At 37.8% G+C, this 13,050-nt stretch overlaps 1 long non-coding RNA gene across 2 annotated transcripts; it reads right to left on the reverse strand.

The window, feature by feature from the left end:
* Positions 1-1,379: 1,379 nt before the first annotated feature.
* Positions 1,380-12,261, reverse strand: LOC113604464 (uncharacterized). Of its 2 annotated transcripts, XR_008298148.1 has the most exons (4): positions 9,088-12,261; positions 4,572-4,653; positions 3,086-4,329; positions 1,380-1,849 (listed from the first exon to the last, which is right to left on the reverse strand). It is a non-coding gene; the product is annotated as an uncharacterized LOC113604464 (long non-coding RNA). The 2 variants fall into 2 exon arrangements; XR_008298147.1 differs by lacking the exon at positions 1,380-1,849 and having other exon boundaries at positions 3,084-4,329.
* Between the last annotated feature and the right edge of the window lie 789 nt (positions 12,262-13,050).

Raw genomic sequence — 13,050 nt, forward strand, 5'->3', positions numbered from 1 at the left:
AACTAGGTAAAATTTAAATTCTGCCCCTCATTCACACCAGCCACATTGCAAGTGCTCAATCACCATACATCACTAGAGGTTATTATATTAAACAGTGAAAACATAGAAGATTTCCATCGTTGTAGACAGTTTTTAGAACGTTTAGTGTATTTGAGGCCCTGCAGGTGGCCTCAAATATGAAAGAAATTCCTGTGGCTCAGAAAGGGGATTTTGCAGGCAAAGGTAGGCAAAGTGCAGGGTGCCTAGGTGGCTAAGTCAGTTGAGCCTCTGACTTTGGCTTACTTTGGCTCAGGTTGTGATCTCGTGATGGGGGGTGGGGGGGGAGAAGGGTGGGGGTGGGGAGGGGTTGTGAGTTTGAGCGCTGCATTGGGCTCACTGCTGTCAGCTTGTCAGTGCAGAGCCTACTTCAGATCCTCTGCTCCTCTCTCTCTCTGCCCCTCCCCCGCTCGCTCTCTCTCTCTCTCTCTCTCTCTCTCTCTCAAAAAATAAATAAAACATTTTTTAAAAAATAGGAAAAGTGTTGGGGCGCCTGGGTGGCTCAGTCGGTTAAGCGTCCGACTTCAGCTCAGGTCACGATCTCGAGGTCCGTGAGTTCGAGCCCTGCGTCGGGCTCTGGGCTGACAGCTCAGAGCCTGGAGCCTGTTTCAGATTCTGTGTCTCCCTCTCTCTCTGCCCCTCCCCCGTTCATGCTCTGTCTCTCTCTGTCTCAAAAATAAATAAACGTTGAAAAAAATTTTAAAAAAGTAGGAAAAGTGCTATAAAATACAGAAACTGTTGAAGAGATAAAGCTTTCCAACTTGGAACCCTGATTTCCAGTAGACATAAGGGTACGGTGTAATAAAATGTTTATAGTATCGCATGTCTCTGCTACCAACCACTTCCTCACCAAAATGGTATTTTTTTCAGTGGAAATTTATGTTCAGCTTCAGGTATTTTTTTAGTTTGTAATTTTGTGATATAAGTCCTGGGGAAAACAAAATGCCTTAAAAAAAATTTTTTTTTTAATTTAGTTATTTTTGAGAGAGAGACACAGAGTGAGAGCAGGAAAGGGGCAGAGAGAGAGGGAAACACAGAATCCAAAGCAGGCTCCAGGCTCTGAGCTGTCAGCACAGAGCCTAACGTGGGGCTCCAACTCAGAACCTCAAGATCATGACCTGAGTTGAAGTCGGATGCTCAACTGACTGAGCCACCCAGGCGCCCCAGAACGCCTTTTAAAATGAATTCTAATGCTTACATTTCAGTTGCTTATTAAAATGAAAAACTATAGGGGACAAGTGGCTCTTCCCAGAAGCTACATTTTTTTTTTTTGTATTTATGAACATATCTTTTTCATGAACATACAACTTTTTCAGCTTTCCTTCTCACTGTTCTCTCAGGCACACAAAGGTTTGAGTATAACTGACTGTGTTTCTATCCATGGACTCAGAGGCAAGAGCTCTCCATTTCCCCTGTGTACAATCATTCTTTCAATGCTCCCCTTTCTTTTGTATATGAAAAGTCACACACACAAAAATGCCATAACTAGTTGGGGGGAAATGGGACTTTAAAACTTTGCATTAGGGATAAATCTGCCATGTGCACAGAAAACTAAGAGGAATCTTGGTCACAGGTGGCAGTTTTTTTTTTTTTTAACGTTTTATTTATTTTTGAGACAGGGAGAGACAGAGCATGAACAGGGGAGGGTCAGAGAGAGGGAGACACAGAATCTGAAACAGGCTCCAGGCTCTGAGCTGTCAGCACACAGCCCAACGCGGGGCTCGAACTCATGGACTGCAAGATCATGACCTGAGCCGGTCAGCCGCCGAACCAACTGAGCCATCCAGGTGCCCCTCAGGTGGCAGTTTTTTACCTGGAAAAAGAAATGCAAATCACCAAAAGAGTAATGAAGTTTTGTTTACATCCTGGATCTACGAAAAATCACAGTTGTTGTTGTTGCTATTGTTGAGAATTCTTATCAGATGGTTTTAAATGGCAAGACAAAACATGGATATCATTCTTCCCAGGTATAGATTTTATGGGTAGGTTTTAAATGGTGGCCCCCAAAGCTGAAACTACCCCAATATTGAATCCCTTTCCAAACAGCCAAGCAGTTAGACAGGTAAGAAGTCCTTCTCCCTTGAGACCACCATGCTGTGAGGAAGCCCAAGCAACTGTGTGGCAAGGCCCAAGTGTAGGAAGAGCAGGGCCCCTGACTGACAGCCCCAGCTAGCACCCAGGACCAACTGCTGGCCATGAGAGTGAGGCCATTGGGACATTCTGCCTTCCCCAGCACCTCAGCCAACACCACAGGAAGCAGAAGAACCACCTAGTCAATTTACAGAATGGTGAGAAATAATAAATTGTGGTTTTAAGCCCCTAAGTTTGGAAGTAGCTTGTTAAAAGGCAAGAAATACTGAAACAGTATCTTAGACAAGACTATCTAGAGACTATGTAGCTTACCTTCTTTATGCACTTTGTAGGTAATATTTTATTTCGATGACCTCAACTGTGTTGTGGTAGGAGAAAAAATGACAGGCATTCCCCCTTCTTCCCACTACCAAATATACCAACCTTTCCATACCTGGACTCACTCTCTCCCTTTCCTCTGTCACACTGGAACAACTGTTTACCCGTTCCTATCAAAAGCCAACACTGCCAGTGTGTTCCAGATCCCCTCCTTTCTTGCCTTTTGAAGAACTTCGCTTAATTATGTTTTCCTTCTGCTACATCATCAATTTTTCCCTTTTACCTCATTGCCATTTGTGTACTGATAATGGGAATAATAATATCATCTATTTTTTTAAAAAGCTTCTTTGGCTCTGTATTCCCTTCCCCCAATGTCCACTCTTCTTGTTTCCATTCATAACAAAACTTCATGAATCAGTTGTCTGTGGGACTTATTTCCGCTTTTCATTCCCACAACCCACTCCCACAGGGGTTCTATCCACACCATTTCACTTAAGGTCTCCTCTCTGGCTCTTCCTCCTCTGATCAAACTCAAATTGGTATTCGTCAGGCATCAGTACAGAGAATGAATTAACTCTAGAAACACATCACAAAGGAAGTGATGAGGGGGAGGGTTTCTGAAGGATAGATGGAAACTCACCGGGAGGACAAAGAGAAAAATTTATCAGGCAAGGACCACGACAAAGTGGCATTCCTAAAGGAGTGGCTGTCCCTGGATAAATCACACTGTGTGTCTTCCTCCCCCAAAGTTTTTACGGGTAATGTCACCTTTGAAGAAATAGCAACAAAAGCCTTGGACAAAAAGTAGAAACAAAACAAAAAAATTAAGTTAGATTTGCAGAAAAGGAACAAGCAGTCCAGGCAGTCTTGGTGATGGGTGGTGTGTATGTATTTGAGCTTTTATATCCTAATATCTGTATGCATATTTTTATCTATCACAAATTAGCCAACATTGAGGTTATGATACAGCTAACTAAAAAAATTACCTACAAACAACTTTTATAGAGTGCACTCTTGCATAAAGAAAAGTGTAATAAATAAACTTTCCCATTTCTTTTTGAACAACATAGGGCTCACATTTTAAAAACGTTGGAAACTATGTCCTCTGAGGCACCTGGGTGGCTTAGTGAGTTGGGTATCTGACTCTTGATTTTGGCTCAGGTCATGATCCCAGGGTCATGGGATCAAGCCCCACATCAGGATCTGTGCTGAATGTGCAACCTGCTTAAGATTCTCTTCCTCCCTCTCCCTCTACCCCCTACACCGCTCGTTCTCTCTCTCTCTCTCAAATAATAATTAAAAAAAAAAACTATGTCTTCCACTTTCTAAATTTCTGTGTTCTCTGTGAAAGCATGTTAATTAACATGCAGCCTTTCTATGAAGACTGTAATATATACACACATACATACAAATTGTTTGGAGCCTAGGCAAAGAAAAAGAAAGAAAATTAAATCTACTACAACTTTTCTCTGGTCTAAGTTGGAATATCTGAATCAACTAATAAGCATACCATTGTTTATCTGGCTCTGTAAGATACACTTAAATGTTCAAGAATATGTAAACATAATTACCATGTATAGTCAAGTAAAAATCAGAAAATTTTACTTAGCAAGTATATGTGCACTTATGGGAAATATGAGGATTGTTAATTTAATCAACAGTTTGACCTCAAGAAATTCACAGTGTAAACTGAGGAGAGAATACTCACACATTTATTAACCAGAAATAAGACTTGAAAGTGTGAATGAAGTCCTGAGCTATGCCATAAGAACTGTATGCACTCTCCGTGTTCTGAGGACAAAAGCAATGTTAATGGGAAGCATGACCTCCAGAATGCCCATGGCCTTCTTACAACTTTCTATCTCTTTTTAAAAAAGTTTCCTCCTGTGTTAAAAAAAAGAGAAAGTTTATTAGGGAAAATTTGGAAAATAGAGGAAAGAGAGAAAATAAAAACAAAATCAATTATTCATACCCCAAAGAATTAGCTCCTAAGGGTTCTTTTTTAAATATGAGAGCCATTTGAAAAAAAAAAAACAGTAAAATTAGACACATTCTTGATACCATGAAAAAGAATACACTCTAAGTGAATGAGAGCTTTAATTGTAAATAAATAAATAAATAAATACCATACAAGTTCTGGAAGAAAATTTGGGTGAATTTCTCTTTAACCTCTTTGTAGGGGCAGACTTTGTAACTATAATTTGAAACCTAGAGGCAAGAACAACGAAAGATTGATAAATTTAACCACATAAAAATAAAAATGTTTTGTGTGACAAAACACCATAAGCAAAATCAAAAGACAAATGACAAAATGGGATATAATGTTCACAATATGTATCACAGATAAAGGGTTAATGTTTTAAGTTTGCTTCTTAACAACCTCCTTAAAATGGAGAAAAGTTTACCAAAAATCCCATAGAAAAATAAGCATGAGGCATGAACAGACAATTCACAAAGAAACACACAAAGATGGGTTTTAAACATACAAAATGATGTTCAACTTCGTTCATAACAAGAGAAATGTAAATTATTATTTAAAAAAATTTTTTTCATGTTTACTTATTTTTTGAGAGACAGAGCGCGAGCATGGGGCAGGGGCAGAGAGAGAGGGAATCACAGAATCCAAAGCAGGCTCCAGGCTATGAGCTGTCAGCACAGAGCCCGATGCGGGGCTCAAACTCATGAACCTCGAGATCATGACCTGAGCTGAAGTTGGATGCTTAACTGACTGAGCCACCCAGGCGCCCCAAGAGAAATGTAAATTATTAAAGTGTATTGAGGTATCATTGCTCACACACTAGATTGGCAAAAAAATCAAAAGCCTAACAAGACATTCTGTTGGTAAGGATGTAAGAAAACATGCTTTCATAGATTACTGGAGGGAATGTGGCAAAACTATGTATAAATTTTCCATTCAACACAGCAATCCCACTTTAGAAATTGATCCTGAAATACAACTCCAATAATATAAAACTATCCATGAAGAAGAACATAAAAATGTGAGTGAACATTGCAGCATTATTTGTAATTTCAAAATATTGGAAAGGATCTAAATATCTAAATGAGGGAGGTTATTTCAAAGCAATAGTACATCCATACCTTGGAGTACTATGCAACTATAAAAAAGAATGAGGATGATCTCTGTGAACTGTATGGAATGATTTCCAGGACATAGTAAATGAAAAAAGCAACGTGCAAAAGAGCATATTTAATATGTTACCTTTTGTATAAGAATAAAGGGAAAATAAGAAAATATGATTATCATTACAAAAAAGAAAAACTAGAAACCAACGAAGTGTGTTTCCCATAAGGAGTAAGGGTTGAGGAGAATGAATGGAAGGAACACAGCTGGGAGCCTGAGTGTAACTTTTTGTGTAGTTTTGACTTTTGAAAGCATGTTAATATCTTACATATTCAAAAATCAATTAAATCAATAAGAAAGGAAAACAAAACTAAAACCAAAGCCAAAACAAATGTAATTTATTTTAAATGACTATTATGACCACACTGAATGGGAAAAAAATATAACAGAATGAAGTAATTCAAGGAACTTATGAACATAATATATCCTCAGATACCTCTAAGAGGTATCTTGCTTACAACAGAATGCAAAGAGGGGCACCTGGGTGGCTCAGTTGGTTAAGCGTCCAACTTCGGCTCAGGTCATGATCTCGCAGTTCATGAGTTCGAACCCTGCATTGGGCTCTGTGCTGACAGCTCAGAGCGTGGAGCCTGCTTTGGATTCTGTGTCTCCCTCTCTCTCTGCCCCTCACTCACTCACACTCTCTCAAAAATAAATAAACTTAAAAAAAAAAATAGAGCAGAATGCTAAGAACCCAGAGCCAAGTATTCAATAAGCAGTTGTTTAAAGCCCACAATACCTTTTTTTTTTTAAGTTGGCTCCATACCCAACATGGGATTTGAACTCATGACCCAGAGATCAAGAGTCGCATGCTCTACAGACTGAGCCAGCCAGGCACCCCAAAGCCTGGGATACTAGTAAAGGCCCATGAAAGTGTTCTAATTTTTATTTCTTTAAAAAGAAATCCAAAGAAAAATAAAGGTAATAACAATAAATCCAGCTTGGATCATATTCATCTTTACACAAACACGGTCATAAAATATAATTTAAACAAATTTTTATGGAGTAAGGGGCCCACGACAGCAAAGAGCACAGGCTCCACGAAAATCCTAACGCAGCCCTGTGGCAACAACTGGTATTTGTGGACAGGATGCAAATTGGAAAAGCATCATTTTGCAACCTTCAGGGTAAAGACTGGATAAAGCAAGAACCATCACTAAGTGCTAGATCTAAGGGAAAGTTTTGGTGAAAATGAAGAATAGGATATTTACATGGTCTTAAACTAGCTCACCCCTTTCCCCCACTTCCTAGTCGTTGTAAGAAAGAAAAAGAAAGGATAATTATACAGTGGGGACACCAAGCACCTCCTTGACTGGGTGATCAAAATTAGCATCACCTACGCGAGACAGATGAGCACCATGTCCCTCCAGATGCAATTCCCTGAGACGGTCACAGCATCATCTAGGCAGCAGTCCTGCTAAAAGGGTATAAACCCAATATGATTATGAGGAAACATCAGACAAATAGGAAACGAAAAGTGTTCTATTTTCTAAAAAAGATGGGGGTGTGGAGAAATTATACCCTCCAAAAATGTCAATGTCAGAAAAGGCAACAGCTGGGAAAGCTTCCAGGTTTAGGAGACATGACAACTAAATGCTCTACCTGAACCTAAAATTGAACCTGTACTAGAAGGGGAAAACCTATAAGGGACATCATTAGATCAACTAAAATATTTGGAATATGGGCAGTAAATTAGATAAAAGTATCATACCTATGTGAATTTATGAAAGTAACAAGTAGACAGCAAAGCCCTATTCTGCAGAAATCAATAATAAAGTACTTAGGGGTAATAAACTATAATGTATGTTAACTTACCTCAAATGATTCAGAAAAAAAAAAGTGTGTGTGTGTGTGTGTGTGTGTGTGTGTGTTTGTGTGTGGTGAGAGAAACAGAACAAACGATAAAGCAAATGAAGTAAAAGATAACAATAGATGAATCTTTGTAAAGGGTATACAAGTGTTCCTTGTACTGTATATTTGCTATGTTCCTTAAGTTTGAAGTTATTTCCAAGTAAGTTTTTAAAACTTAAAAAATACAAGAACATGCTAGAGTGTCACATATTGATTAGAACTAATACTGTACAAACAACATTAGCTGGACTTTTTCACTATAAATAGTTTCTCATATTATTAATAATCTCTGAATCTCATTTAAAATGTCTGTGAACATTCTATCAAATTGCACTCTAGAGTTTGTGGGGCATTTCCTTATTGTTAAATATTTAGATTATTTTAAATTTTTCCTCATTAAACAATGTTTACAGTGCTTAAGCTTAAGAGTTGTAAAATCCTATTACGTATATTTGAAATCTCAACTCCATTATTTACTGGCTGTGTAGGCTTGAGTCAATTACTTCTCTTTCTATGCCCCAATTTCCTCAAGCAGGCATAATCATATTCAGGGTTGTTGTTCGGGGAGCCTGGGTGGCTCAGTCGGTTGAGCATCTGACTCTTGGTTTTGGCCCAGGTCGTGATCTCACCATTTGTGATTTCGAGCCTCATGTTGGGCTCTGTGCTGACAGTGTAGAGCCTTCTTGGGATTCTGTCTCTCTCTCTTCCTCTCTCTCTGTCCCTTCCCCACTGGCTCACACTCGTCTGTGCACGCGTGCTCTCTCTCTCTCAAAATAAATAAATCAATTAAAACTTAAAATAATAAATGATAAAAAATAAAAATAAAATGAGACTTTCATGTATATGACTTAAAATTATCCCTAGAACATAGTAATAATTCAACAAATATTAGTTATTTCTATAATTTTTTTGCATTAAGCTTTTTATTTTGGGGGGGATTTAACTTTTGCAACATTAACCGTTTAATATAAAGGCAATGTTAAATTTTGGAATATGGAAAAGAATTCATGATGCAGACAGAGGAATGGTGGTATTCTGAACAATGACACCAATGCTTTTCTGATATTTGCTTTCTGTAATTTAAAAAGAGTGTACAGTTCATCTAATAAACAGACATCTCTTGCTATCCTAAGGCATACCACAAGGTGGCAGCATAACCAATTAATTGGCAATATTAATGTAAATAGGTGATTTTCAAACTAAAATTTGCAAAGTCCCAGAATAGAAAGAGGGCTGTTCTTTGAAAAAAAAGCATGGTCACAGCTGACACATTACATCTATGGCTGGTGAATCAGCTGAGGTACATCTGTCCCAATACCTCATTAGGTTGGCCAGACATCCCTGAACTTACTCATCATTCCTCCGACTCCATTTCCATCCAGCCTAAAAACCTTTTCCTCCTTCAGACCTTCCCCTCTCAGTAAATGACAGTACAACACTACCATTCACCTAACTGCTGATGGCAGAAACTTAAAGCCATTCTATTGTAGCATGGAGGTTTTGGTTGTTGATCTCTACTTCTGTTATATTACGGTAAAAAAAAAAAAAGTTGTCTGTATGATATCAATTCTTTTGTTATTTCTTGAGACTGGCTTTGTAGTAAAATTTTATAAGTTTTCTATGTGTACTTAAGGAGAACAAGTACTTACCCTCTTTTAGGTGAATGACTCTGGCTATATCCGTTAAATAAAGCTTGTTAATTGTGTTGTTCATATCTCCTATATCCTTATTAATATTTTGTCTGTTTTTTTCTGTTTCTGTAGGAAATGTGGTTAAAAAATAATCTCCCAATGTAGTTAAAGATTTGTTAATTTCTTTCATTTCTGTCAATGACATTGTTGCTTTATATCTATTGAAAATAGATTTTAAGTTACATATAAGTTCAGAATTGCCGTATCTCCTTGTTAAATTATTCCTTTATTTTCCTTATCATTATTCCTTTTATTTTTTTAAATCTTTACTCTTAACAGTCCTTTTCACCTTAAAGGGTATTTGGTCTGGTTTTAATATTACTCTACTAACATCTTGTCGGGTAATATTTACCCATCACGTATTTTCCCATTCATTTGCTTTCAACCTTTCTATGCCTTTGTGTTTTAGCTATGTCTATGGTAAACAGTATATAGCTACATTTTTAAAATTATTATCTAGTGTGAGCAGTTCTGATTTTTAATTGGCAAGTTTAATCTATTTATATATTGAAATTACTGGCATGTTTGGACTTATTGCAACAATTCTGATACATTTTTTTTTACAATACTATTTCTTTGATTCTTCCCCCCCCCCATCCCTTTTATTGGATTGATCTGGTTTTAATTTGTTCTTTTTCTTTGCCTTCTTTGTTTTACAGTCTTCATAGTATGTTTTTATCCTTTTTGTAATTATTCTTACATTTTTAACATGTATATTAGAAAGTCTAAAGTTAATTTATCTACTCTCTTCCTGAATAATCAAGAGCATTAGGAAGCTTTATCTCCAATCATCCTCCCTCTCACTGTTGTTCATTGTTGTTATCTAGTACCTTCTCAAGTTAGACTCTAATATCACTGTTAATCTTGTTTACAATCAATGCTTATTTAGAGATGCTCTCATGTTTAGCGATTTTCTTGCTTCAAATGACTTTTTTGCATTACATCATTCCCTTGATTACAATCCTTCAGTAGCTTCATGTTCAAAAGAATAATATCCAAGTCCTCTGCCATAGCTTACAGTACCCAGCATGATCTGGCCCCTCCCTGCTTCTCAAGTCTTCCCCCATGCCAGTCTTCCCCATTGCTCGCTGTCCTCCAGCCACAACCATCTTCTGGCCCTGGGAAGTGGCTATAAATGAACACCAATTTCTTTCCCACCTCAAATCCTAGGCACATTCTTTTCCTTCAGTTCAGTATGGTGTTCTTTCTATTCTTCCTGTGACTCGCTCTCTCTCCTTCTCAGCTTAAGTGTAATGATCTTCAATGATCTTCTCAAAGACATTTTCTCTTGCCACCTAGAGAGATTAGGTCCCCTCCGTCCCATAATTCTATAAAAGCACTCTGTTTATTCCTCCGTGTACTTATCACAAATCATAATTACATACTTGAATATGTGTTTCCTTGTTTGGTGCCTGCCTCTTTGTCCAGATTGGGCTCTATGAGAACATCACTGGGAATGAAAAGCCAGTGAGAATGAGAAACATTTTAAAAGAAGGAATTACACATTTTTATATCAAATTAGATAAGAAAGCAAATAGAAGGAAAACTTAAATGCATTTCTAAGGTTCTCCTTTGAAAGTCTGTAAGAGTAGGGATACAACTTCCAGAAATAGAAAAATTGGGAAAAGAATTCCATTTGAATGAAATTAAGAAAGGGGAAAAACTACTCCTGCTTAGAAATGTTAAGGCTAAAGTAACAGTAGGACATCAATGTGAAAATGTCACAGGAACAGTCAGCATTATGCTGGCGGAACATAGGTTAGTGGTCAGGACCGGTGATGCAGTTTGGGGAATAACTTATACATTTTTTCATCTCTTATCAATTTAATATTCAGTTTCTCATTGAGCCATTCCAAACTGTCTGCTTTGTCCCCATTCATTCAACAAATATTCTTCCTGGCTCTGTGCTAAATGCAAGGTTACAATAGCTAACTAAGTAGTTAACTACAACGGATGCTATTCGTGCCCTCATGAGACTTACAGCATTAAGGGTGAGAAAGACCATTCAATAAGCATTTGCAATAGAATATGATCCACTCTGCCGGAGGGATTAGTTAAGAGTGGTATTAGGAGCACAGAGCAGGACAAATTAACCTAGTCTGTAGAGTCAGGGAAAAATTTCCAGGGGGAAGTTGCACCTTTCTGAAACCCCAAGGAGAATAAGGAGTTCTTCAGGAAACAAGGTAGGAAGGAAAATCCCTCCCTAGAAGAAACATGTATGCAAAATTTTAAAGGAAGAAAAAAACATACATGCTCAAGTATTCCTACTCTCTCAAGGAAATAGTCTCTATCCAGCACTTTAAAAAAAATTTAGGTTGGTTGAGGTATAATTTATAGATAGTAAAATTCACCTTTTAATGTGTAAAGCTCTATGAATTTTGACGAACTTATAGAGTCACGTAACCATTGCAACAAACAAAATATATAGTATTTCTATCACCCTACAAAGTTCCCTCACACCTCCTTTTACCCCTCTTACCCTCGGCCCCCTGGCAACTGCTGATTCGATTTCTGTCCCTATATTTTTCCCTTTTCCAAATGTCACATAAATGGAATCATATAGTATGTTGTCTTTCTAATCTGGCTCCTTTCACAGAACTTAATACTTTCCAGAGTGATTTATGTTGTTGCGTGTATCAGCAGTTTTTTTTTTTCTTTTTATTGCTGAACAGTATTCCATTGTATAGATGTACCATGATTTGTTGCCAGTTTTTGGAAAATATGGACAAAGCTGCTATGAATATTAGCCTCAAGGTTTTCCTGTGGTATAAGTCTTCACTTCTCTTGGGTAAATATGTTTAACTTTATAGGAAATTGCCAGACTGTTCCCCCAAACAGTCTGTATCATGTTGCATTCCCACTACTAATGTATGAGTTCCAATGTCCTGCATCCTCGTCAGCATTTGACATTATCAGCTGTTATCAGTACTCTGGTACGAATTTAGGCTATTCTACTAGTGGTATCTCACTGTTACTTTGATTTGCATTTTCGGGGTGCCTGGGTGGCTCAGTCAGTTAAGCAACTGGCTCTTGATTTCAGCTCAAGTTGTGAACTCACAGCTTGTGAGTTTTAGCCCCGCGTGGGGCTCTGCGCTGACAGCATGGAGCCTGCTTGGGTATCTCTGTCTTCTCTTTCTCTCTCTGCCCTTCCCCACCCCCCCCCCCAGCTCTCTCTCTTTGTCTCTGTCTCTCAAAAACAAATGAACATTAAAAAATTTTTTTTGCATTTTCCTATTGACTAATAACGTCAAGCATCTTTTCATGTACATCTGTCTATCTTCTTTTGTAAAGGGACTGTTCAAATATTTTGCCTATTTTTTCTTTCTTGGATTGTTTGTGTTCTTATTATTGCATTTAGAGAATCCTTTATCAGATATGTGGGTTTTTTTTTTTAAGATTTTATTTTTTAAGTAATCTCTACACCCAATGTAGGACTTGAACTCACAACCTGGAGATCGAGAGTCACATGCTCTACTGACTTAGCCAGCCAGGCACCGCTCAGATAAGTGTTGTGCAGTGGTTCTTCCCAGTGGGTAGCTTGTCTTTTCTTCTTCTCAGACTGTCTTACAAAGAGCAGCATTTGGGGTTTTTTTGCAAAGTCTAATTTATTACATTTTTCCTCTTCTACCCAGCCTTTTAAACTATTCCTTCTCATCCCTTTCCAACACGGTCTTCCTTCACTGCCTTCAGTCATGCAGAAGACTCCCACTTTTTTTTTACAAAAAATCTGCACTTGCACTTTTGGACATTTCTGCATTGTTACTGTCTGTTTTCTCTTTATTTCTCTGATAGATATTTAGAATGACTGTTCTCTGGAAGCCTCCATTTCCTTACTACTTCATCATTCCTTAAATCCCTGAAATTTTGCTTCCATTCACACCACACTACCAAAACTAACCTCTGGATGTCACCAAAAAACCT

Source organism: Acinonyx jubatus, chromosome A1 (assembly GCF_027475565.1).
Source record: "Acinonyx jubatus isolate Ajub_Pintada_27869175 chromosome A1, VMU_Ajub_asm_v1.0, whole genome shotgun sequence".
NCBI lineage: Eukaryota > Metazoa > Chordata > Mammalia > Carnivora > Felidae > Acinonyx > Acinonyx jubatus.